The sequence below is a fragment of the Triturus cristatus genome, chromosome 7 (genome assembly GCF_964204655.1).
Source record: "Triturus cristatus chromosome 7, aTriCri1.1, whole genome shotgun sequence".
Classification (NCBI taxonomy): Eukaryota; Metazoa; Chordata; class Amphibia; order Caudata; family Salamandridae; genus Triturus; species Triturus cristatus.
Window position 1 is genome coordinate 1246470263 of NC_140590.1, and position 26511 is coordinate 1246496773.

Below are 26511 nucleotides of genomic sequence, written 5' to 3' on the forward strand. Positions count from 1 at the left end.
ATCAAGGATCTCATCAGCATTGTGAGTGAACTGACAGCAGATCTCCATCCAAGACACCCCACCCTTACAAGGCAGATCTCGTCCCTTGCAACTTTGTACCACTGCTAGCTCATGGCCATACACAACAGCCTTGGCACACAGAGGCAGACAGCACTATTATCCGCAGGACAAACCCCCCTCAGGTTTTGGCCTCCCGACAGCAGCAAGTACACCACCTGGCTCATGTGCACCATCCACTCTGGCTCTCCATCAGGCCCCTTCCCACACAACATCTCAACCACATCATTCCCCATCCTTGCAGCCCACGTCCAGCGCGTCCTGAATGTCTCCTTTGAGATGGCCACATTCCATGGGTGCTGGAGGCCCTTCTTAAACAACGGACGGCAGTACCGCAGGATCTCCTGGTACATCACCCTGCTTCCCTACCGATCAAATGTCATCCGGAAGACACTCAACAAGCAACTGACATATTTCCTCCACGCACCCAGCTCCAGGCAACCGGCACCAGACCATATTCCACAGTAATCACACCACTGCAACCGTCATCATTGCCACCACCAACGACAACTTTGCCCTGCTCTACAATGGTGAGCACACCCCCCTTGACCTCTCAACGGCATTGTACACCATGTGCGACCACACTGTCAGCTCACACATCTCCAACACTGGTATCCAGAGGAGGGCCCAGGATTAAATCAGAAAGTAGCTCACCAGCAAGGCCCAGGGAGTCTGCCTCCACCCTGCAGCATGTAGTACACTGGGGTCATGTGGCACATGCCCCAGGGCTCTTCTCTCAGCGTGACGATCTTCAATGTCTCCATTACCCCCCTCTCCACCATCACATGCGCACACGACCTCATCATCATCTTGTATGCCATTGACACCCAGCTGCTCCTCAAACTCACCAAAGAGCCAGACATTGCCAGATCCAAACTTCAAGAAGGCATGAGATCCGTTGACGAATGGCTGATCATCAGCCACCTGAGGCTGGACTTGGACAGGACTGAGGTCATCATCTGAGGATTGTCCCCTTACGGTTGGGTCAACTCCTTGTGTCCCACTGGTCTGGGCACCACACCAGCACCCAGTGGCCACGCACGCAAGCTGGTGTTCATCATGGACCCATCGCTGACCATTACCGTGCAACTCACCACCATCTGTACCTCATGCTGCAACACACTCCGCATGCTGCGAATGATCCACAGATAGATCCTCTACAAGGCAAGACAGACCGTCCCCCAGGTCAACGACACCAGCCGGCTCAACTACAGCACCGGCCTCTACGTGGAACTACAGCAGGACTGCAGGAGAAGTAGTCCTCATCCAGGGTGCATCCGCACACCTCATCTTCAACATCCCCAGCCCCAGCCACATCACCGTCCACCTGAGATAGCTAGAATGGCTCACTGTCTGCTGCAGGATCACTTTCAGACTCCTCAACCACACTCAGGAGGCAGTCCACAACCCCAGACCCAAAACAAACCTTGGACGTCTGTCATCCAACACCCCGTTGGCCCAACTCCGTGCAGGCCACCTTGCCCTGACAACCATTCATCACATCCACATAAACACTGCATGCAGGAGATAGTTCTCCCACCTCGCCAAACAGACCTGGGACTCCCTCCCCGGGAACATCAACATGACCCATGACCTGTACACCTTCATGATACTCTTCCAAATTGGTCTGTCTGAGCAGTATTGCAAGCCCCCCCTCAGCAGCTTGAGGCCATCACAGGTGAGTATTGGGCTCCATGTCTGTATTTGGTGATACATTGAGACACATGTGTGTCCTCGACCGGACTCAGATCCAAGTGTATGGATGGCTGGAGTTAGTTCCACACTCAGGCATACTTTGACATATCCCCACACGTATGTTGTGGACTCATGCTAAATGACTGCAACAAGAAATTTCACGTAGTAATTATTTAATTATAGGTCTGGGGCGTGATTTGTGCACAGAAAAAGGTGCAATGCAGGGACAATAGAATCCAAAGTTCACAGGGGGAGATGGGATCCTTGCCATTTGAAGTCATCAGAGTCCAGACCACAGTGTTTGGCATCATTAGTCAGACTGTGACCAGCAGGTCCATGTGGCAGATGATGTCAGTCAATGAGGTGATGCTGTCGCACATGAAGGCCAGGTGACCTGGGAGATGTGGATGGTCCGCTGCCTCTCACGGTCTTTTCCGTGGATGACCCACCTTCCTCCGGGGACCCTCAGATCCAGGCCTTGATGATGCTTGGGACGCTCCTTCGGACAAATCCTCCTCCTCCTCCTCCTCCCTCCCTGTGGCTGGTGGTGGTCTTCGCCTGGTGGCACAGGGAGGGTTGGCCATGTTGTCGGCGATCCGACGGAGTGAATGGCTTATGTCCCTTTGCACCGCCAGGAGCTCAGCCAGTCTTGCCTCCATCCGTCCTTGGTGTTCTTGTTGACTGGTGTGTTGCTCGGCCTGCTGGTTCTTGATCTCTGTGAGGGTCAGCACTACCTGGCTGAACTCCCTGGTGTCACGGTGGTATGCCTCCATGATGTTGTGTATGTGTGACATACCGGTCCCTTCAGCTGGCTGGTCAGGTTCTCACCTCCGCCTGCCTCCACTCCCACCACCCCTGCCCACACGAGCCTGACCTGCCGTTGTGGGCACATCGGGTCTACGGGACCCCTGAGGGATGGCAGTGGTAGTGTTGTCTGCCTCCTCCTGGGTGCCCGGTGCTCCTTGTCCCTCCGGGTCAGACTGGCTCAGTTGTTCACAGCGGGCAGGGCTCCTCGGTGTCTCCTGGGATGTGGCAGGAATGGGGGTGGTGGTTGGCACAGATGGTCCTGAACCAGGTTCTGCAGGGGCTTGGACACCAGAGGGTCCAGGTCGGTCGGGGTCATCCGCGGAATGTTGAGAGGCGTCGCTGCCGGTGGGTTCAGGTTCCTCACTGGCCAGGAACTGTGAATCTTCACCTCCATTATTGGAGGTAGATTCATCACGTTGCCCTGTGTGTGAGAGACAGACAATGTTAATGCTGTTTCATGCAACATGCATGTATCATACACATTCTAGTTGGCACTGTTCCTCCAGGTAGTTGTATGTGCCTAGCATTCTCCTCAATGTTCACTTGTGGATGGGTATGTTGCGGGGGACAGTTTGATATGTTCTCCTGAGTGTTTGACATGTAGATTTTTGGCTTGGATGCTTCTTTGGCTATGTATTGGTGTGTTGTTGTGTTACATGTCCATTGTGACAGTGGGTACATCCATTGCCTGTCCCGGGGGTGTCTGCTTGTGTAAGGGGTGTGTGTGACAGGGCCTGCTGGTGGTTGTAGTGTGATTTGGCAGTGGGGCTCCCAGGTGATGTAGCTGTCCCCCCATGGAGCATGCTGCCATGACAGTGAGTGTGAGTTCCTGTCCTAGATATCTGACCATGTTGTCTTGGTGTTTGTGTTTGCACTGGTCACAGGAGGGCCTTGTGCTGCCTACACCCGGGCCGAGTGTGAGCTATCTTGTCAGTACTTTCCCAATCCCTGTGCATTGCGCATGGTGCATGGGTATGTACCTGGGCCATATGGGATTAGGGCAATTGTGTCTGATTTGGAGTTCAACAATGTGTTTTGTGCCACCCACCCTCCCAGCATACCGGACATCCATTCTTCAGTTGGTGCTTCGTGTAGGTTGGGAAATAGCATGGCCTTGCTTTCTCAATGGAGCATACACATGTTAGTGGCATTAGCTTTATTTTTGAGTGTGGTTCTGGCCGGTGAGGGCTTGGGGGTAGTTGCGTGCATTTTGTGTAGTTGGGGTGTGGATGCCATTACCCCCATGTTACGTAAGTTGTTTGTGTACTCACCAGGCTCTGGAAGTCCTTGCAGTCCATGTACTCCCACCGGCAGAAGCAGGGCCATCACCTTCTCCTCCCAGGGATGGTAATGTACTGGTCTGCGGGGCGCACCACCTCCAGTGATGTTGCTCTGGGCGTGGTCCTCATTCATTTTGCGCTTGACCGCCCTCCGCAGATCGTACCACCTGACTTGGCATTCATTCCTCGTCCTCCTGATGGGTGCAACAGCATTCACCGTATCGACGATCCTCTGCCACAGGCGTGATTTTTCAGCTATACTGGTCTGTCTGACCAATGTTCCAAACAGCTGTGGCTCGACTCTGATGACTTCATTGACAAGGATCCCCAGCTACTCCCTTGTGAACTTTGGATTCTTGTCTGTGGGCATTGTGTGGGGTGAGGGTGTGGATGGTTGTGGGTGTGTGGGTATGAATGTGACGGTGTGGGTGTGAATGTGTAGAGGGGGTATGCGTGAAGGAGGTTGTGTGACGGTGTATATGTTAAGATGGATGGGTGCAGTTGTTGGTGTGTGCTCTCTAGCTGCAGTGAGTCTGTTGCAAAGGCTCATGGTTTGTGTGTGTGGGCCCTTTTTATTGGTCTATTTGTGGGTGGGCCTCAGTTTGAATTTTTGGTGGGTGTGTTATAAGGGGTGGTTGAGAGTTTGCCCCTCTGTTTGCCTGTTTGGATGTGTCCAGGTCAGTCATTTCCATTTTTAGTGCACTGTAGACGTGTTTTGTGGTGTCGTGCAAGTCGATTAGACCCTCCTTGTGCTGTTTTACAGTGTCCGTGGTTCAGTACGGTACGGGGTACGAGTCGTACAGGCACACCCCCCCCGTGCGTTGTGTATGTACGGTGCGTACACGGCCATTGCTATGTATGGTGCGTACACCGCCATTGCTATATACGGTGCGTACACGGCCATTGCTTATGTACGGTGTGTACACCGCCATTGCTTATGTACGGTGCGTACACCGCCATTGCTATGTACGGTGCGTACACCGCCATTGCTATGTACGGTGCATACACCGACATTGCGTATGTATGGTGCGTACACCGCCATTGCTATGTACGGTGCGTACACCGCCATTGCGTATGTCCGGTGCGTACACCGCCATTGCTATATACGGTGTGTACACTGCCATTGCGTATGTATGGTACGTACACTGCCATTGCTATGTACGGTGCATACATCGACATCGCATATGTACGGTGCGTACACCGCCATGGCTATGTACGGTGCGTACACCGACATCGCATATGTACGGTGCGTACACCGCCATTGCTATGTACGGTGCGTACACCGACATCGCGTATGTACGGTGCGTACCCCGCCATTTCTATGTAAGGTGCATACACCGACATTGCATTTGTACAAGTCATTCCCCGTGTACGGGACGTTTTCCATACGAATCGTAAATCGGAAAACCGGTCCGGATCGTACTTGTACGCTCGGACTGTCTTTTTACGGTTTGTACGGAAAAGTGTCCGGGTCCGTCTCATACAACTTTTCCCGCTACGATTTGTACGGATCGGGCCGATCCGTATGTACTTTTTCCTGTACAAATCGTACTTCACAGGTCGGACGTGACTTGTACGATTCGTACGGAAAAAAATACGGATACGAGTCGTGCGGGAAAAAAAAATACAGGATCGGAATCGGCCCCATAACTATTTAAAATTCTTCAAACTTAAATTTCCCTCTCCAGTAAGTGCAACAATAGGGAAAGTGTTGAATAGGGGAGGGGTAAAAATTACTAGTCCCACTCCAGTGAGTGCAACAGTAGGGAAAGTGTTGGATAGCGGAGGTGTAGAAGTTACTATTCCCACTCCAGTGAGTTCAACAGTAGGGAAAGTGTTGGATAGTGGAGGGGAAAAATTACTATTCCAGCTAAAGTGAGTGCAACAGTAGGGAAAGTGTTGGATAGCAGAGGGATAAAAATTACGATTCCCACTCCAGTGAGTGCAACAGTAGAGCAAGTGTAAGATAGTGGTGAGATAAAATTTACTATTCTCACTCTAATAATTGTAAAAGTAGGGAAACTGTTGGATAGTGGAGGGGTAAAAACTACTATTCCCACTCCATTAAGTGCAACAGTAGGGAAAGTGTTTAATTGCAGAGGAGTAACAAACAAGATTTTAACAATAGAAATATTTAAAAAACAAAATAAATAAAAAAAATATATAAATATGTTAAAAATTCAAATACAAATATATTTAATATTTAAAAATAAAATAAAAACATCTTATAATGTTAAATACATATAACAAATACCTACAAATATAAATATTTTTAATTAAAAATTATTTAGAATCAACAATATTTCCTACCCTACAACACCACACATTTCACAACCCACATCTGATTACAAAAAATATACTTCCTCAACTAACATAATTAATTACAACTAAAGAAATATTAATTTAAAAAAACTCATAACAATTATTTAACTTCCCACACTTTACCCCTGTAATCCTCACAGCCCACAGCTAAAATTAAACTGTAAAAAAAATTAATTACACAATTAAAACTTATTTTCAATTAAAAAACTAATAATATTTAACAAGTAATTAGTAAGTCAAATGTATTTACTCCCCACACTGTACCCATAACTAAAAAACACACACACACACACAAAATATGAACAAATACACTAATTAAATATAAATTAATTCATATTATTGATCAACTTATTTTTCATTAATTAAACAAAAATTACTTCCCACCCTTTACACCTATAAACCCCACAACCCACACCTAAAAGTAATTACACAAATTCAATATGTAATTTTCAGTTAATTAAATAATATTAATTAACAACTAATTATTAATTAATTAAACATAAATTACGTACCACCTTTTACCCCATAAACCCCACAACCCACACCTAAAGAAATCACAGAATTACCATAATGAATTATCAATTGTTAATTAATTAATTAAACATAAATTACCCCCAGGTCCCTTATGTCCTCGTCCCTTTCATTTACATATTGGAGATAACCATCTCCCGACAGAAAAAAAGAGCAGAGGCATGCTGGGACCATAATACTGCCCTTCCCACCGGGAGTACATAAGCAGTACTTACCCAGCATCCCGTCTGTTCTTTTTTTCTGTCTGTCGACAGAAGGGACGTGGTTTTGCTGGTGCTGCTCCTGCTGGGCTGGAGTGGTCTTTCTTTTCTCCTCCCTCTGCCCTGCTGCCTGGCTGTGAGGGCGGGGGGTCTTCTGGTCCGCCTCCTGGCCTGCCGGGCTTGCTGGGTTGCGGGCCTGTTCGTGGCCGGATCTGCCCCCTATGGCTCTCCAGGTGGGGCTGTGGGCGCCATGGCGGTTGGTGGAGTCTGCTGGTTTCTGCTGCTCGATTCCTGGGTTCGCGTGCCGCTCCTCTGATTTCCTCCGGCCGGCCCTTTGCGGCTGGCCTCCCGGTTGCTTCCGGGTCGCGTGCGCGTCTTCCTGGGGCCGGGCCGGGTGGAAGGCGCGCTGTGTTTGCTGGTCTCCTGGCGTTCCTGGATTTGGTGGGCCCGCTGGTTCGGATCGGTGGGGCTGTTGGAGGGGGCCGTCTTCCTGGTGGCGTCTCGGCCCCCCCTCCGGGTGAGTACCGCGTAGCGGTCTTCCTTTTCTTGGGAAGGAGAGTTCTGTGGCCTCATGGTGTAGTTTTTTGCCGTTTGCTTTCGCTGTGTAGTTTCCTGCTCTCACACTCATTTACCCTGGAGTGCTGTTCCTCTGCTGCCTGCCTTCGCATTTGGGCGCTGGTGACTGTGGCTCAGTGGCTGTGTTTTGTGGTGTTGGTGTGACGGCCCCTTACGCTGCTGGGGTTCGTGTCCCGACGCTGGCTCCTTCTTTCCCGGTTTGCTGGTCGTATTCCTGCACCGTTGTATTGGGTATCACTGTACATCTGTTATTCGGCGCCTTGCGACCCCTGGGTGATGAGTGCACTTTGCATGTACTGGTGTTCTGTTGTGTCATGCACTGTTTCAGTTTGTCTGTCTCTGCACATGTCTTGTTTTGCCTACTGTTGCATTGTTGGGCTGCAGTGGCTCCTGGGGATGCTGGAATTTGAACACGGGACCTCCTGCTTCCGCTGCATGCGCTCTGCCTCTGAGCTACCTCCCTGTAGGCGCCCTCCCGGCTTCCCTGTGTGCTGGTGCTGTGCTGTTGCTCTTCGCTTGGGCTGCCCTGCTCCGGTGTTGTTGGGGTGTGTGGCTCCTTGTGACGCCTTCTGCCCGACTTGCCTGCTGCTTCTCCTGCTGCCGGGGTTTGTGCCTGTGGCGGTGGGGCGCTCCTTCTGGCTGTTGCCTCTTCGTATGCTGGTTTCTTCGGAGCGTGGTGGCCGCCTTGCCTTATTTTGTTCTGCCTTCGGCCGGCTTCGCTTGGGGTGCGTCCTGTTGGGGCTGCTCTGCTCCTCGCGGGGGGCTGGCACGCCGGAGCCCCCGGGCTCCGGCGTCTTCTGCCCTGGTCGGTTGCACCTTGGTGGGGGCTGTGCTTCTGTGGGTGCGCGTTCTGCTTACGCCGCTCCTCTCGGGGGGCGTCCTGTCGGGGCTGCTCTCCTCCTCCGTCTTGGTTCGCGTGCTGCTGGCACTTTCCCTTGCATACCCGGTTCGGATGCACTCTTGGTTGGGGCTGTGCTCCCCTGTGCCTGAGGTTGCTCCGGGCTCTGCCACCGGCATGAGGTGTGTGGTCTGGGGGGGGTGGTCGCGGTTTTTCCCCTAGTTGCTGGCGGCCCTCGGTCGGGTGACTTGCGTTGGGTGGCCCGCCACTGCCTCTTCCTCCTTCCCGGCTCTTCTGCGTTTTCTTTCGGGCCTTGTTGGGGGGGGTTCTCCTCTCAGTTGGGTTCGTTTGCTGCTTCTCTGGGCTGTTGGCATTTGCTCTTCTGTTTGGTGGCCTGCCTCGGGTTGGCGTGGGTTCCTGTCGCCTCTGTGGTGGCTGGTTCCTTTTCTTTTTGCTGGCTCTGTCTCTGTCTGTGCTCGCTCCTGGGGTTTCCTGATTTGCTGGGGTCTCCCTGCCTGCTTGCTTGCGCCTTCTCCTCTGCTGCTCCTGTGTCGGGGTCGCCTTTCACTTCCTCAGCGGCGGCCTGTTGGAATGCGCTTCTGGTTCCCTCTCTTTTGGGTTCCTCCGCGGCTCCCTGCCCCTGGTGGGTGGTAGGTTGCTGTTCCTGCTCCTTGAGCAGCTGCGGGGGGGGGGTCCTGTTGGCTCCCCTGGGTTCCTGTTGGTCCTGCCTGGGGTTTTCCCCGCTTTTCTTGCTGCCCCTCTGCTGCCCTGCTTTTGGGGTGTCGCGGGTGCGGGTGTCATGGCCTTGCCTTGGGTGTGTTGGGTCCATCTCTCTGTCCGCCCCTTTTTGGGTGGCCTTCCCTCTGCGGCGGGCTGGCTGTTGTGTTGTGGCCTCTGCTCCGCTGTGGTTTCTGGATGTTCGCCTTCGCTTCCTGGCTTCTGGGTGGTTGGTTGGGGTTTGGTGCGTGGGGCTCCTGGTTCCCCCGTCCCTTGGGCTGTGCCTGGTTCCTCTTGTGGCTTCCCAGTGTTACGCCTGGGGCTCTCTGCCTCCTCTGCCTGCGCCTGGGTGGCTTGTGCTGCCGTGCTTACGGCTGTTCTGTTCTCCTTTTCTCCAGCCTGGGGCTTCGGGTGTTTGTCCCGGGGCCTTCTGTTTGCTGGGGTTGCTTCTGGGGTCTGGCTGCTTCTGTTTTTGTTTGCTCCTGCCCTTGCTCTCTCTGTGCTTGCCTTTGGCTTGCTTCCAGTGTTTCCTGTCCACCCGCCTGGTTTTCTGTCTGGTGTGGCTGGGCGTCTGCTCTTCCTTTCCTTGGCGTCCCCCCCGGGTGGTGCTTCCGGTGGCGGTCCGCCTTTTGGTCCCTGGGGTTCGTGCCGCTGCTGTTTGGGCCTGGCGGTCTTTCGCTGCTGCCGTGTCCTTGGCATGGCGCCTGTTTTCCCTCTTCTGTTCTGCTGTTCCCCCGAGGACGCTGCCGGGTGCTGTTGATTTCTTGGTCCATCTGCACTCTGGTGCGTTTGGTTCCGGGTGGTTCTGGTCTCCTCTGGTTCCCGTGGTGTGTGCCTGGCTGAGTGTCTGCTGGGGCTTTTCCGCTCCTGCTTGGTTTTGTGTGGCTGTTTGGTCGCATTTTTGGGCTCTGCGTCCTTGCCTGGGCTCTCTTTTGAGTCCTGGCGGGGCGCTGTGCGGTTGTGGCCGCGTCCTGGTGGGTCATTCGGGGCCTTCTCTTGCCGTCGGTTCTCTTCCTGGGCTTGTTTCGCCTGTGTTGGGGCCTGTATGGGGTCCTGTGACCCCGGGTTGCCGGCTTCCTGCTGGTTCGGGGTGGCCTCGAGCTGTGCCTCCTTGGCTTTGTGCCTGTGCTGTCATTTTCGGCCTGCTCTGGGGTGTGTTTTGCTGGGCATTCCTGGTTCTTTCCTGGTTCTGGTGTCCTGGCTCGCTTTCTCCTTGCTTCCCCGGGCTTTGTTCCCGGGGTGTGTCTGTTTGGGTGTCTTTCCGCTCCTCTCTGGTTGTGGTGCGGTTCTGTGGTGTCCTCCCTCCTGGCTGCGGGTTGACTTGGGTTTTCCTGCTGCTTGGCCCTCTGCCTTCTCTGCGGCTTCCGCTTTGGCGGTTTCCTCGGTTTTGTTTTCCGGCCTTTTACGTGGTCCGGTGGTGGTGTGCTGGGGGTTTTCTGTTCCTCCCTGCCCCTTGCTTTAGCCTTGGCGCTGCATGGGCTCCCTCCTGGGTTTGGTTGGGCATGCGGATCCTCCTGTGTCGTCGGGTTGCTTCGCTCTGGTCCTGGCTTCCTGGCTCCTTTTGTTGCCCTGGTTTGTGCTGTTTTTTTGGCTCCTCTCCGGTGTTGCTGGGGTTGGGCCTTGTGGCCTGTTGGTCTGGGTGCTGTGCGCCCTGGGGCCTTTCTTTTTTCGGCTGCTCCTGGACTTGCTGCGTGCTTGGCCTGGGTGTGGGTTGCTGTGCGGTCCTCTGCTGTGTTGGCACCTGTTTTTGTCTGCCCTCTGTGGTTCGGTGGGTTCCTGGCTGGTTGTTTCCTGGTTTGGGGGCTGCTGGGTGTTCCCGGTTGCTCTGGCCTTCCTTCTTGCCCCGTTCTCCCTCCCTTTTTGGGGTTGGGGGTTTTCTGGGGGTTGTGGCCGGTGGCTCTGTCCCCGCCCTTGCTGGGCTTGTTCGTTGTTGGTTTCCGGTCTTGTTGGCCTCTCCTTGCTGGTCGGCTGTCGGCTGGTTCTTTCTGGGGGGTGTCTCTGGCCTGTGGTCTTTGGGTTGGCCTCCTCTTCCCTGCTGTTCTGGGTTTGGTGTCATTTCTGTTTTGGCTGGTGGCCTCCTTCCCAGTGCTTTTTTTTTGGCCTTCTGGGGTTTTCGGTTTTCTGTCCCCTTGCCTGCCTTTCTGCTTGGATGGGTCTTGCACCTGTTCGGCTCCTGCTCTGGGCTCTCTGGGGCCGGGTCGTTCGTTTTGTTGGGGTGGGCCGGTTTCTGGCCTCTGCTTTCCCCCTTCCTTGTTGGTCTGGGTGCTTGTGCCTGCGCTCTGTTGGCCTTCTTCGGGGCTGTCGAGGTTTGCTCTGTGTCTTTGTGGCTGGCTTGTCCTGTGTGCCTTCCCGGTGGTTCTGGGCTGGGTGGCCTTGTTTGGTGGGATGCTTGGCCGTGTCCTTTGGGTCTTGGTTCCGGTTGCCCTGTCTCCGTTTTCTCTGGTTGGCGGCCTCCTTGTTGGGGCTCTGGCCTTCTGTTTTTCTGGGTTGCCTCCGGTCCTTGTTTTGGCCCTGCTGTCCTGTTCTGGGTTGCGGGCCGGTTGTTTCCTGCGGTACCCCTTTTCCTCCTTCTCGGTGCTCCCTTGGGTTGCTGCTTTTGTTGTGGTCTCCTGGGTTGCTTGTGGGTGCGGAAGGCCGGTTTTCTGCTTTGGTATTCTCCAATATGTAAATGAATGGGACGAGGACATAAGGGACCTGGGGGTAATGTTCTATTACTTCTTCATTACTCCAGGTCCTGTTGTCCTCGTCCCATTCATGCACCCCTCCCTCCCTCCCGGGCGGCCGGCCTTCCTGTCTGGGCTTGGTTGTGCAGACGGGATGCTGGGTAAGTACTGCTTATGTACTCCCGGTGGGAGGGGCAGTATTATGGTCCCAGCATGCCTCTGCTCTTTTTTTCTGTCGGGAGATAGTTATCTCCAATATGTAAATGAATGGGACAAGGACAACGAGACCTGGAGTAATGAAGATTACCGGTAAGTAATAGAACATTACTTCCCACCCTTTACTGCTATAACCCCGCACCTACAATTAATTACACAATTTCTGTAATTAATTTTCTATCAATTAATATTATTAATTAAAAATAGATTACTCCGACACTTTACCCTATAAATCCCACAACCCACTCCTAAAATAAATCACGCAATTACCATAATGAATTATCAATTAATTAGTTAATATAAATCAACAACTAATTATTAATTAATTAAACATAGATTACTTCCCACCCTTTAACCCTATAAACCCCACAACCCAAACCTAAAATTATTAACAAAATGTCCATAATTAATTTTCAATAAAATACTTAATATAAATTAACAACTAATTATTAATTCGTCAAAAATAAAATTTCTTCCCACCCTTTACCCCATAAACCCCACAACGTGCACCTAAAAAAATACACAATTACCATAATTAATTAGCAAATAATTAATATTAATTAACAACCAATTAATAATTAATTACAAATAAATTACATCCCACAATTAACGCTATAAAATCTAAATTAAATAAATAAAAAAATCATTAATTTATTATCATTAAATTACTTCCCACCCTATTCCCCTATAAACCCACAACCCGCTATAGAACTAAAAAATGCAAAATGTAATTAAAATACAATTCATAACTACTAAAAATGTTACACATATATTAAAAAACATAAACAATACTTATACAAAAAACATATCACATACATTTAAAATATAAACTAAAATACATAACACTAATTAGAAAAAACGATATTTTAAACATCTATATTTTTGCAAACAATATTAATGACTTCTATATTTTATAAACATGTTATTTCTTACCTTAAATTAGATATTCTTGCTGTCGATATTCTTGCTGTCGATATTTCACAATTACGATATTTTCAACTCAATATTTGTGTAAGTGGACATTTCCAACTCGATATTCTGTCTCAGCACCCTCTTTCATTAATGAAATCCAGTACTCATGGCCAGCTTGGCCAATTGGGTCTTTTACAACCTTTGAAACATTGGTGGCTCCTCCAGTTCTGGAAAGCCATGATCTAGGTATGACAAGTAAGTAAGTGGTTGCCCCTCTCCGGTTGCCAGGTCTCACTGGGCTAGAATACATAGGATGGAAGCAAATGGCAAAATGTGGAGACCAATCAAGGTGAGCCACCAAAGAATACAACATTTCAAGAAATGTGCCAATACATCCCTTCCCACTTTCCCATTAAGGGGCTGATTCCGATGTCGTTAGGAAGGCCTTCCCAGAGCCATCCGGAGTCGGACCCTCTAAAAGACTCGTATTCGGAGCCGGTTCCTACAAACGCCAAAGTACGATGCCCAAATCCCTTTACTTACAGAACGACTCGTTCGCTATGAATCCGTCCCATTTTCTGAATGAGACGCATCTGGAAACACAGAATGGAGTCGTCTGGAGGTACTTCGAAGTCCGATTCAGAACGCCCAAGTACGATGCGTACTTCCTATGCGCCGAATCGGTCGCCAAAACCAACACGTCAGAGCATCCGGAAGGGGAGTATTTCAGCTCCGAATCGCGCCACAACACGATTCCTGCAAACAAGACGGTGAAGCCATGTATCCTATCATGCAATTCATCCCTATACTCTACCTCTACGAACACTAATACAACCCCAACCGACGCAATCACCGCTGATGGTAAGTCCGACACCTACCCCTACACAAAAACTACACTACGCTGCAAAAGCCAACATAAAATAAAGCAGGGGCGAAACAACAGTTATAAGTGGGGTCGGTGCAATACTTGCCGCAATGTTGAGGCAAGGGAGGATGGGGGCACTAGTCACAGCAAATTAGACACAAAGGGGTGGCTGGGGGGCAATTACTCCCAGTAATGTATAGGCAACACCATACAGCAGTGTCAGCAACCTTGCCAGGACACTTCCCCCCCACTGTGAGGTAAGCATAGGTACAGAGCAGTTAGCGTGGCTGGGTGGGAGGATGAGTATTTGCAATGGCTACAATTCCCATCAGGCCATGTCATACACACACCTTCCCACCTAACACCAAAAACCTACCTGTTACCTGTTACTCAGCTTCCCTGACAGTGAGTGTGAGAAAGTGGCTCTGTATATACTTTTCCCAAATAGGTACAGGGTGTACAGAGTCCACAGTCCCCAGAGGTTTGGCAGAGGCTAAAGTTAGATATAACCTTACTCTCTAAAGTGGTAGCTTGGTCGAGCAGTAAGGCAGTATCAGAGGACAGTGTAAAGCATTTGTTGCACACACTCAGTCAGCAAATGGTCTCACACACTCAATAACTGAACTCTAGGCCAGTGGTTTATATATAAAAAATATATGCTTGTTTTATTTTAGAACCAACAATAGGTATTAAAATATACTTTCTCAGAATGAGATGCTTTATATAAATACTTTTGCAATATGCAATTGGCTTTTGTAGAAAGTTACAAGTGGTTGCAAGAGGCAACACAATTTTAAACACAATAATGCATTGAGTTCAGTGGAAGTTTCAAGTTATTTGCAATAGATTACCTTTTAGATTACTTTTGGAATTCCAGGACTGGATCCTAGATTCAGTCCTGGGACAGTACTTAGAAACAAGTGATAAAAGTCGACTTAATTACTGTGATGATTTTTAGACAATATTTTGCTATTTTAAAAGTTGACAAAATATTTCATAGAAAACGGTCAATGATTCTCTATGGCAGAAAATTCAAGTTGCAGGTATAGTATGTTCTTGTTACTTTTGTAATCCAGTACTGGGTGCCTAGACTCAGTACTGGGACCTTTATCCAAAACAGGTAAGTAATTACGATTTCAGAAATTATACGATTTTTAAAGAATATTTAAAGTTTGCAGAAATTGACACGTAGAAGAAATTTCACAGAAAAACAGTCAATGATTTCCTATGGAAGAAAATTGGGTTACTGGTAAGTACAGTTGTAAGTATCAGTGCTGGGCACCAAGATCCAGCACTGGGAGCTCACCTAATAGCAGGTGAGTATTTTCGTTTTCGTTACTCGGCTGATTTTTGGTGAACATTTTAAGTTTTGAAAAGTCCACACTTAGAAGAGATTTCAGAAAAAACCAGTCCATGTTACCCTATGGAGAAAATTGAGTTATCGGTTTAAAGGCAAGTACTCGACTGGCAGAGTTAGGGTTCTGGGCATAGACTCAGGGGTCTCCCAGGGTCAGGTAGGTACAGTTGGTTCACCCTCAGCGGCACAAGGGCAGCCGGGTGCAGAGAGAGTTAGGCCCAATGTTATCCTATGAGAGGTAGGGGGGCCTTGGTTGGTGACTGCTGACTAGCAGGACACCCGGCTGTGGGAGCTGGGCTCCTGGTCACTTACTCAGGGCAAGTGGGGAAGTAGATAGGTGTAGAGGTTGCACTGCCAGGGTCACTCGGGCGGCTGGGTGCAGGGTGCTTTTGAGCCTTCGGACGCTCAATTAATTTCAATGGGAAAGCTCCGGTTTAGAAAAAGACTGCAAGCTCGAGGACGAAGATTCTTCAGGTGCCACCACCACTTCGAGAGGTAAGTTGGGTAGTTGGAGGCACCCCGGGATTGGGCACAGGGGGCCGTGGGGCGCCGGGGGCAGGGTTGCCTTTTGGTGTCGAGAAATATTACCCTCTGTTGATCGCGGTTGGGGGGGCACCCGGTTCTGAGGCTGCAGGCTTCTTCAGGAGTGTCGAGGGAGGTCCTTGGGTGCCGGACTCGGGGTCACAGTTGCCGTGGGGTCGTCCTCGTGGTCTTTGTTCACTCCAGCACAGGCCAGGCTTGGCGGGTGCAGAGTGTGCTGGGTTCGCGATTCCGGGCTGCTGCCAGGGATTAGAAGTAGATTTTGAGAAGAGCCTCTACTCATGGGAGTCCCAGGGGGCTTAGAGTCAAAAGGTAGCCAGGTCCTCCGGGGTTTGTGAGGTTGCTGGCCACAAGAGATGCCGGGTTGGAGCAGGAGCAGGTTCGAGGGTCGACAGGCCGGTAGGGCTGGGGCCAAAGCATTTGGTGGCTTCCTTTTCTTAGCAGCTGCAGGGCAGGTCTTCTTTCTTCTAGCTCTTCTTCGGATTTTGGAATCTGGAATCTGTGGAAGGAAGGTTCAGGGTGCCCCTAAATACTAGATTTAGGGGCGTTACAGGTAGGTGAAGGGCAGGGACCAATGGGTCCCTGTCCTGGGGTGGGTACACCTCCTATCCTGCTTCTCTCCTGTGGGAGGGGGGCAGTAGCCTAGTCCTGATTGGGCAGGGCTTCCCATCTTCAAGATGGCGAGAGCCCGGAGATGTGCTTCACCTCGCCTCCCCCACCTGAGGGGTGGGGTTGGCAGGCTGGCACGTCCCCTGTCCTTCTTTGGGGTTTCCGGCCAAGCTTCCCGCCAGAGTGGGGGGTTACAGTGGCCTGGGGAAGCTCACAGAGGAAGCTTCCCCCTGCCCATCCTGGGGGAGGAGATTTAGCACCTCGCCCAGGATGTGCATTGTTGCTGGCCCAGGAGAGCAGGGGCTCTCCTACCCAGGGGTCCAGCAAAATGTCTGCTGTGTGGCAGCCTAGGCAGCCTCAGAAAACAGACGTGGATTGTAGGTTAGGTTTTAGGGGGCATCTCTAAGATGCCCTCTGGGGTGCTTGGTACATTAAATCCCACACTGGCATCAGTGTGGGTTTAATGTGCTGAGAAGTTTGATACCAAACTTCTCAGTCTTCAGTGTTGCCATTATGGTGCTGTGGAGTTCGTGTTTGACGAGCTCTCAGCGCCATGTACTCTTAAATGGCAGCACTGCACTTACAGTGCCCAGGAATGGACCTGGGTACTGTAGGGGCACAGGGCTACTGTTCCTGTGCCCACACCACTGGCATAGGGCACCCAGCTAGAGGGGTGGCTGATGTATGCCATGGCAGTGTAGGTGGTGGGTATGCCACACAGGGATGTGTGCCATGTCAACTCTTTGTTTTGTCTTGTACCCAGACACCCAGCCTGCAAGGGCAGTGTGTGTGTGTGTGTAATGGTACAGGGCCTCTCAGGGTGGCACAATGAGTGCTGCAGCCCTTAGAGGCCGTCCATGGTCACAAGGCCCTGGGTACCTAGGGTACCATTTACCAGGGGCTGACATGTGGCCAGGGTTTGCCAATTTGTGTTTTGTGTTTTAGGGAAGGAACATAGGCCCTGGGCACCTGATTGGCAGGAGTCCAGGGCACACTCAGTCAAAGTACATTCAGCAATTCAGCAAAAAGTGGGGGCATACCATGCAAGAAAGATGGCACTTTCTCACAGTGAGTGGGAATGTACCTTGCAAGATGTTTGACACTGATGACTGGTGCCGATTTTTCAACAACTCCCAGCAGGGCGTAGTTGTCCAGACACCAGCCCACAGTGTCAGCCGTTTTGTCAGTACATTTCCACTCACTATCAGTTAAGCATGGTTCCTGGTGGGCCGTTTGGGAGGAGGAGTGTTTGTCCTGACTCCATCTCCCATCAGGCTCTGTCCACCACACACCATCCTACCCATACCCAATAGCTTACCTGGGACTCTACTTTTCTGCCAGTGAGTGGAAATGTGCTGCCAAGATGGCTGACACTGTGGACTGGTGTCTGATTTGTCCACAACACCCAATAGTGCCTGGGGCTTCAAAAACAAGTCTGTAGTGCCAGACATCTTGCCAGTACATTCTCATTGTCTGTCAGGGAAACTCAGATCTAGGTGGGCTTGTTGGGTTGTTTGGGAGGAGGAGTGTTTGCACTGACTTCAACCCCCAGCATGCCCTTTCCTCCCCTCACCTTCCCAGCCAACCCAAACAGCACACCTAGAACTATGCAGTCCATGTCAGTGAATGGAAATGTACTGGCAAGATGGCTGACACTGGGGCCTGGCGTTTGTAGCACTAAGGCATGATGGGATTTGGCTTCAACTTCAACACCATGTAGCAGAGTCATCCATCTTTCAAGTACACTTCCTCACACTCTCAGTTAGCCATAGGGCCAGATGAGCTATTTGGGATGAGTGTGAGGAGGAGTGTTGGCTGTCACTGCAACTGCTATCAGGCCTGGGCCCACACACACCTTCCCACACAGCTCAAACAGCACACCAGAAAGAGTGGTGTTCAGACAATAAGGGGTAGTGTACTATCAAGATGTCTGACACTGGTGCCTGTTGTCAGAGTTGACCACAACTGCCATCATGGCCTTTTGCTACTCACACCAGTCCCCAGTGTCAGCTATCTTGGCAATACCTTTCCACCTTTCCTTCATTATCTTCCCGAATTGATAGCACTCAAGAAGAGTGCTCAGCTTAGGAAGATAATTCAGGTCCAATTTCTTTAAACAGATCTCGTATTCATTAAGGTTAGCTGAGTCACTGTCAGACAGGTCAGAAGTTACTCAAACACCTCCTGACCGAGACACTTCATTGGGAATGACATTATACACTCAGCGCTGAGTGAAGAGCCACATACTCTCGCATAGTGACTGAACACTTTATTCCATTTCAGCCACAGTATTGGTGGGTCACCTGGTGATGCCAAAAAAATGGGGGTGCAGTGATGTTCTGCAAGGCGTACACATGAAAGACTAAAGAGGAGAAACAACACAACAGAAAAACAATAGAACATAAATTATGTACTGAGGTTAAACTTAAAAAGCACAGGTATCTGACTTGATACCCGAGATATTGAACATCCCTTAGGAAGTCACCAACGGGATGCCCAAAGGGCAGTGCAGAATGTGCCTCTGACAATTTTACTCAGTACAGATGGGCACAAAGTACAACAGATACAGTCATGTTCAGGGATTACACTGATGGTGGATAATGTAAGTGCAGTTAATTTCGCAGCCCACAAAATGATTTACACTTGACTGAATGTGTGCTGTAGAATAACGAAAGGCTAAGGATACTTAAATGTGACGCAAACAAATGCATGCAGCTAGATCCAGGAAGCGATGTTTTAGTGAGAGAGAGCATGGCTGCCAGGGCACGTTCTACCTCATTTGCACACCATAGAGTTGGCGGAGCTGTGGACAACCTTATCTTGTTCCGAAATACATACTCTGATGTGTTTCAAGGCACCAGCGGGCTATTAACCGCCATCAAAGAGCCCCGATGTGACTCAGGGCGCCGGTGGGCTTGTAGTGAAGTGTGAGGCGTAGCGCGTACCTACCTACACGTGCTGTGGCTTCAATTGGCCTTGTTTGGCAACAGATTGCATACGCTGTGCATGCCGACCCGTCCTGAAGTTTCGATCGGTGTTGCTGGGCAACAGAACACAGATGCCGTATACACTGATGTAGGCGCACAGCGAGGCTCGTGACATTGTGGCCAAGATCAGGCGAGGCTTTTGACATCTCATTTCGTAGTCCTGCACACAGCACGCTACAACTGTGCGTCTTGAGCGCTCCAGAGCAGTTGGCTGTCTCCCAAACTCACACACACCGTCAGCAGCTCAAAAAAAAGTGAGAGTACCTTTTTATTAGTTTTCTTCTTTTGTTTCCACACAAAACTGTGGCACTAGTTGTGTTGAGGCCTTGAAGGAATTATACCAATGTACTACCTCAATGCCATTAACGTCTTGATCTCAGTTTTAAAATGTGATGAAGCACGTCGCTCATCACCTAATGTAAAAGTCCAATAAAACGAATTCCTAGCGAGTAGAGATATTCCAAAGTATCTTTATTAAGAATACAGCGTCAAAAGCCCCAAACATGCCAGCAGCCACAAACAGCTCCGCCTCGCACAGTTGCCCCAATCAGAATCATGATATCATTCCTGGGATGATGCAATGGTTACAGAATCTGGTGTAAAGAAAAAGGGCCCCCTGCGGGCAGATGAGAGTTCCTCTAGGCAGGGAAATAAGTAAACCATACAAAACCTAGGTTGACTCCTAATGAATCATGCAACGTATAATGAAAATGGACATACATGTAAGGGCGGGAACACAAATAATAAAGATTAATATATATATTTATTCAAAGCCATAGTAAAATCTGGACAATACAAAATGTATAACAAACTAAATCACATCCACACTCCAATCATATTGACATTCATACTCTCTCTAATAAACCACATAATAAAAATAAGGTACACAGACAAGAATGCGTACAAAAATGCAAAGCGAAAAGCACTAACACTAGTGCTTGATGTCAATAATACAGAAAATATTCCTCAAGGATTAATGTTATATAACCAATAAAATTGTAAAGATCAAAAAGACACACTGACTGGCTTAACAATGATATTTCTTTTTGCCATCTTATCGCATCATCACCTGGTTACCGAATACCACAAGAGCATTTCAAGATTTTAGGATTATGGGAAAGATGTTTGAAGAGGATGACCACTCTTTGCCCTGACTGCTACAATATGACTTTTTGAGAAACACAAGGGGATGATGAATAGAGCGCTGAAACTTTTCAGGCGCTCACTCCTAGTCACAGCATCATGGGACCTGTTTCGTGGTTTGACGCCTCATCAGCCAGGCTAGTTTGAATCCAGTGGCAAAGTGAGCAGTACCTGGCTTGGCAGTTCAGGCTGGACTGTTTCCACTAGGAGCAGGGTCAAGACTGATTTGCATATGACTGGGTCCAAACTGGGGTGGCATAATGAGCCAAAGAACGATGGATTAAACGCAGATCTGTGACTGGGGATGAGTGGTTGAACAGCTTCAGTACTCCGGCCATCATCTTGCTGTGTTTGCTATGTTCGCCCTAAGTGGCCATGGGTATGCCCAGACATGGGTCTCTTGCTCGGGGTGCCACTGGATTCAAGCTAGCCTTGCTGATGAGGGGAAATACCCCGAAATTGGTCCCAGGATGCTTGTTTCTGGTCCAGGGAGGACTTGGCTTGGCAGTTCGGGCTGGACTGTTCCCATGAGTAACAGGGTCAAGACTGATTTGCATATGGCTGGGTCCAAACTGGGGCGGCAAAAGAACCATGTATTAAACCCAGATCTGTGATTGAGGGTGAGTGGTTGAAAAGTTTCAGCACTCTGTCTATCATCTTGTTGTGTTTGTCACAATATGATTATCTGCAAGTTCTCTTGGTAATTTTGATTCCAGATTGACTCACTCCAAAACTTTTTAAATGTTTTTTATCTTTTTGAGTTTGAACAATCTTTAAACTTCTAATTTGTCTTATTATAGATGTTGGAGCAGTCCTGGATGAGGTGATGTGGGCATTACTTGCTATGGGGTAAACCTCTCCCCAAGCAAAGCAAGCGCAAGACACAAAATAAACTGTGTGTTCACATTGTAATGTAAAAGGAAAATACTCCATAAGACTAAACAAACTAAGCGTTTAGCAGGTGTAGCAGCGTTATTGCTTTCACTCCCCATTCCTAAGAGTCCGCCACATTAGATCATGCCCTTATTATTAATCCCAGTACTAAGGGAGTAAGCAGTTCCAATCCCACAGGTAGTTGAAAAGGTAAATGGCTGATACAAACGTAAATAAGCTGTTATGCGAGTGTCTTGAATTTATTTTATTGCTAGGTGCATTGTATGTAGTGAATGTCAGGTTTGCAATCACGCACTCCTGTCCCTGGAGCCAGAGGTCCGCCTGTAGACATCGGGTGATTATAGGTAGAAAGCCAGGAGAAAGAAGACAAAAGGCCTGGGGATGAGTGAAGAATAGAGGGATGGTGAAACAAAGTAGTAAAATATGCAACAGACAAAGGACGAGAATCGAGAATGAGAGAGTGGATAGACAAAGAGGGGAAAGGAAACTGTAAAAGAACAGGCATCAAATGTTCCAAATAAAATGTGAGCAGCTTATCCAGTCCTGCTTTTACATGGCATTATGGTATTTATAGTTATAAATATTTCGTTGTAAATACTAAATTGTAAGCACCGTACACAATGAAAAATAAAGTTGTAACATTTGACTTGGCGTGGCTTGAAACCAAAGTTAAGTATAGAGTCCAAGTAAACGAACAGTGGAGGGAAAAAAAGAATTGAGTAAAAGAGGGAAGGAAATTGACAAACAGAGGGGGGGGAGAGAAAATGTAGGTAATTGACAAGTGCAAAATAACAATAGATTGAAAAAAGTAAATTAAAATTGAGAAAGGGAGAGAGAAGAAAACAGGCGCGGCCAGTGCTGGTAAATGCGGTCTTTGGGGTGGGTGGAGTCTCAAGGGAAACTTTAAACAAGCATTGGCATAGCCACTAGGTCTCGCCTTTGGGACCTTTAAAGTGTTTAGCCATGCAACAGTTGCATAACTAAATACTTATAAGGTCCCAAAAGCGAGACCTATTGGCTATGCCAAGCGGCCATGCGGCCGCGAAAGTGAAAGTGATCGCGATCAAACATCAAAGCGGCCGTGTGGCCCGAAAGTGAAAGCAATCGCGGTAAAGTGCGGCGCGCGCGCCCGCGCACATGCACTGTAGCTCTAGGCTGGCCTGGTAGCACTTTTTGGAGCCCTCTCAATGAGTCTCCACAGACCAGCGCATGCGCTGGGTCAGGCGAGACCTAAAAAGCCACACCGTCAGGCGAGACCTAATAAAACACACACATTTTCTTTCGTTTCCCTCGTCGTTGTATGTTAAGGTTAAAACCAGGGCCACTGAAATTTTATGTATGCGTTTTACGTCAATATCCTTTTTCCTTGTTTTGCTGAATGGTGGGAAACTTGGCAGAAAATAGATGAAATGAATTTTTCAAAGCTAAGAGAGAACGTGATCACGTGGCATGGAGGGCGGAGAGACCTGAAAAGTTTCGGTTTCACTTTCGCATTGTATTTTTCTACGGGCGTTAGCGCAGGCAGACACAAGGGAGCGATCTATCGGACAACGTACTTTTCAAAGAAGAGAAAATATACATATTTAAAGCTTTTAAAGCATACGATGGATTTCGGATGACAGGTATGTTGTTCTTCGTATTCAGTCTCCATGTTTTGTTTTTTACATCTAGAACTTCCGCATACTTGATGCCTGATCCCGAAAGCTACCTGCTTTCCAAGTTCTTTCTATTGCCCATTTCAGTTGTGGGATTATTTGTATTCTTTCGGGAAGAGCAGTGATTGTGCTGATATCAGAGTGTGGGGGGCAAAGTGACTAAAATATCTCCAAAGCGTCACACTCCAAATGTGGGTGGAGTCCGATCCTTTGTTGGGTGTTGTTGCGAGGGCCGCTTATATTTTTGTGTACGTATGCTCGCTTTGGACACTTTCAGAGACAGAAAAGCCAAACAAACAAGCATTTGCAATAGGTCTCGTATTTACATGAGTTTCGTAAATGCGACACATCGCATTACAAATGCTCCTATGTGTAAAAAACCCATGCGGCTCTTTAACTTTAATATCTGCCCCGCCCCTTTCTTTATTTTATTCAGCAATTTCAAGTACATAAGTAAGACATTGGGATTAGAGCTTACATCGTGTGACCAATAACAGATATCGATAAGTATGACTGTTGGGGTGCAGATTTCTAGGTGCAGATTCCACCATGTGTGTGTGGCCCATGCGTAAATTGTTAACAGATTGTGGTGTTCGATTTCGAGTTCTCAGGGAAGCTATGTGCGGCTTCATTATGGTAGGAGATCGGCACCTCAGTAATTTGTCCCAGTCCGAACTCATTTGAGGTCACAACAAACAATAAGAATAACGTACCCTTCCCTTCCCTCCTGTGCAACTACCCCCACCCTCAAGGCATGTAGCTCGGTCATCAATAGCTCTATGAAGAATCGTACACAGCCATGTAAGACAACAGACACAGTAATTCCAATAGGGAGGTATCTAGCAAGGGGAAGCCGCTATGTATTATATATTTTCATTCCCCCATAGGTCACATCCCAATAGGGAAACGTTTCAGCCCTCGCTCACATGTCCACTCACTCTGGGGGCGGTTCGGTGTCATTCTTCGGGCGCCTGAGCAGCTCAACTAATGCCTCCCATGCTCTCGCCGCGTCCAACATTTTTCCATTATCTATTCTCTGGGCCATTTGCAGCCTAAGAATCCCCTCACAATCTGCCTATTTTATAAATTCCCACCGCCACCTTGAGACACTAGGAGCACTGGTCGCCTTCCAGTGGCTGGTAATTTCTCGTTTAGCCAGGACTAACCCCAGGTCTATAAATTTGCTGGTAACTTTATTCCGGGCAGTGTGGGGAAACCAATGCAGCAGGCAATATCCTGGGGTCAGTGTAGTGCCTCTTTCCGTTATGTCGCCCAGTGTAGTCAGTATCTCCCTCCAGAACCCCTCTAGCAGTGGGCACTCCCAAAACATATGTAAAATTTGGCGTTTTCTAATTTACATCGCTGACAAACTGATCGGGCCCCAAAATACTCATTAATCTTGTGCGGGGTGAAATATGCTCTGTGGAGGACAAAAAACTGGATTAGTTCGGATCGCGCATTTCTAGAGCTTTTCCATGCTCTATCTACTAGTGCCTCCCATGGCTTCTCAGCTATGGGCATTCCAAGGTCTCTTTCCCATTTGAGCCGCAGGCTCTCTAAGGACCTCCTAATCTCCTGGGTGAGCCGCCTATAGAGGCAAGTGACTGCCTTGATCGCCCCAGCCGCTGATACTACATATTGGCATGGCAACGAGATCGGTGGTTCCACCATTCCCTTCTTCCAATGTTTACGGATGGCCGTCGTCAGAGAGGCATGTAACAAAAAGTCCCTCCTGGGAAGCTCGTGTTGCTCCAGTAAGTCGTTAGAGGGTAACAGGGTGTTGTCTTCGTAGAGATCTCCTATAGTGGAGATCCCCGCCTCCTCCCAGGTCCGCAATCCCTGCCAGTCTCCCCCATGGGGTAGTGCCTCGCACATCAGCAGTGGGATCTCAGGGGCGTATGGGGGTAGTTGCTGGGCTCTCCTACTAACCCGGTTCCAGCATTGGCGCATCGCCCACAGGTCTCTCGGAGCGTCTCTTTTGCTCAATGGGAGCCCTAGTAGCACTTGAGAGAGCTGTCTCAGATCCGGATCTGAGCCCCCCTGATCTTCCCCATTGCGAAGCCTTCCGGCCATCAATTTCGTGAACCACTGCAGCTGTGCTGCGTGGTAGTAGGCCTCAAAATACGGCACTGCAAAGCCCCCCTCCCGTCTAGGTCTCATCATGGTGGCGAGCGCTACTCTGCGTCTCCCGGAGCCCCATAAAAATCCCGTGATCATGGTGTTAAGTTGGGTAAAGAACTTTCGCGGAATCCATAGCGGTAGCGACCCAAAATAATAGAGTAGCCGCGGTAACGTGACCATTTTTAGGAGCGCCACCCGTCCCGCCACTGAGAGCGGGAGAGTCCCCCAAAATTCAAAATTAATCTTGGTGGCTCGTATCGCTCGTCCGACATTACCTTCCAGTAAATCGGCACCCATATGATAAATGCGTACTCCCAGATAGGTCAGACAGCTGCTTTCCCATTCAACATCCAGCCCATCTGGCGGGTCATTCCTTCCACTTAACTCCTTTAGTGCGGGAGTTCTAAATAGTGGGCGGGGCTGCGTCGGCCAACGGTCGTGCGCAGCACTTGGCAGGTAGTGCGCAGCACTTGGCAGGTAGTGCGCAGCACTTGGCAGGTAGTGCGCAGCACTTGGCAGGTAGTGCGCAGCACTTGGCAGGTAGTGCTTGCGTCGGCCGTTGGCCGACGCAAGCACGGAACGGGTTAAAACAGGGAACAGACACGTCTCGCTCCAGTTGACCTTAAGGCTGCCACCCTTTCCAGTCTGGTCAGTAGGTTTTTGGCACCTTGAAGCTCTTCCGCAGTTTTAGCGAGGAACATTAGAAGATCATCTGCATATAATGCAATAAATTGGGATTGGCCCACCCCGTCCAGCCCCCGGTAATACCGCCCAGAGCGCGCACGTACAGCCAGAGGTTCCACTGCCAGCGCGAACAAGAGGGGAGACAGCAGACAACCCTGTCTCGTTCCCCTGCCCACAGCGCAGGCGTCTGATATCACACCTCCCGTGCACACCCTGGCAGTGGAGCTCTTATACAGTATTGCTGTCCTGTCCAAAAAACCCTCCCCGAGACCAAAGGCCCTTAAGACTCTGAAAAGATATGGCCATTCAAGGCTGTCGAAGGCTTTTTCGATATCAATCGATAGGATGCACGCTTCTCCGTTGTCTTGGATGGGGGCGTCTAGTAATCGGTAGTCGAAGTAGTCGTCTTATATTCATGGCCGTATTCCGGGATGGAATGAAACCCGCCTGGTCTGTGTGCACAAGCGCCGTCATGTGAGTCATCGGATGGCTAGCTAAAATTCGGCTCAGGATCTTATAGTCAAGGTTGAGCATGGCGAGGGGCCGGTACGCAGTGCGATCCCAGGGTGGTTTACCTGGTTTTAAGAGTGGTATAATTACCGCTTCCCTCGTTGACACGGGCAAGCACCCGTCTCGCCTCGACCTATTGTACAGGGCCAACAAGCGAGGAGCCAAGGCATCCACATATGTGGCGTAGTACTCGACCGGGAGCCCGTCCGTGCCAGGGGTCTTATTTCTGGCCATGCATTTAATGGCCCCCCTGATCTCACCTAACTCTGTGTCACGTCCCAGAGCCTCTGCAGCGTCTGCATTAATTTGAGGAAGTTCAATATCCTCCAGAA

The 26511-nt window shown here is 49.6% G+C and overlaps 1 protein-coding gene across 1 annotated transcript in view; it reads left to right on the forward strand.

The window, feature by feature from the left end:
• Positions 1-22670: 22670 nt before the first annotated feature.
• Positions 22671-26511, forward strand: part of LOC146811714 (butyrophilin subfamily 1 member A1-like) — a 226686-nt gene continuing 222845 nt past the window's right edge. The window contains exon 1 of the mRNA XM_085618710.1: positions 22671-22831. The gene's annotated coding sequence lies outside the window, so the exon portion shown is untranslated. The remainder of the gene's footprint in view (positions 22832-26511) is intronic.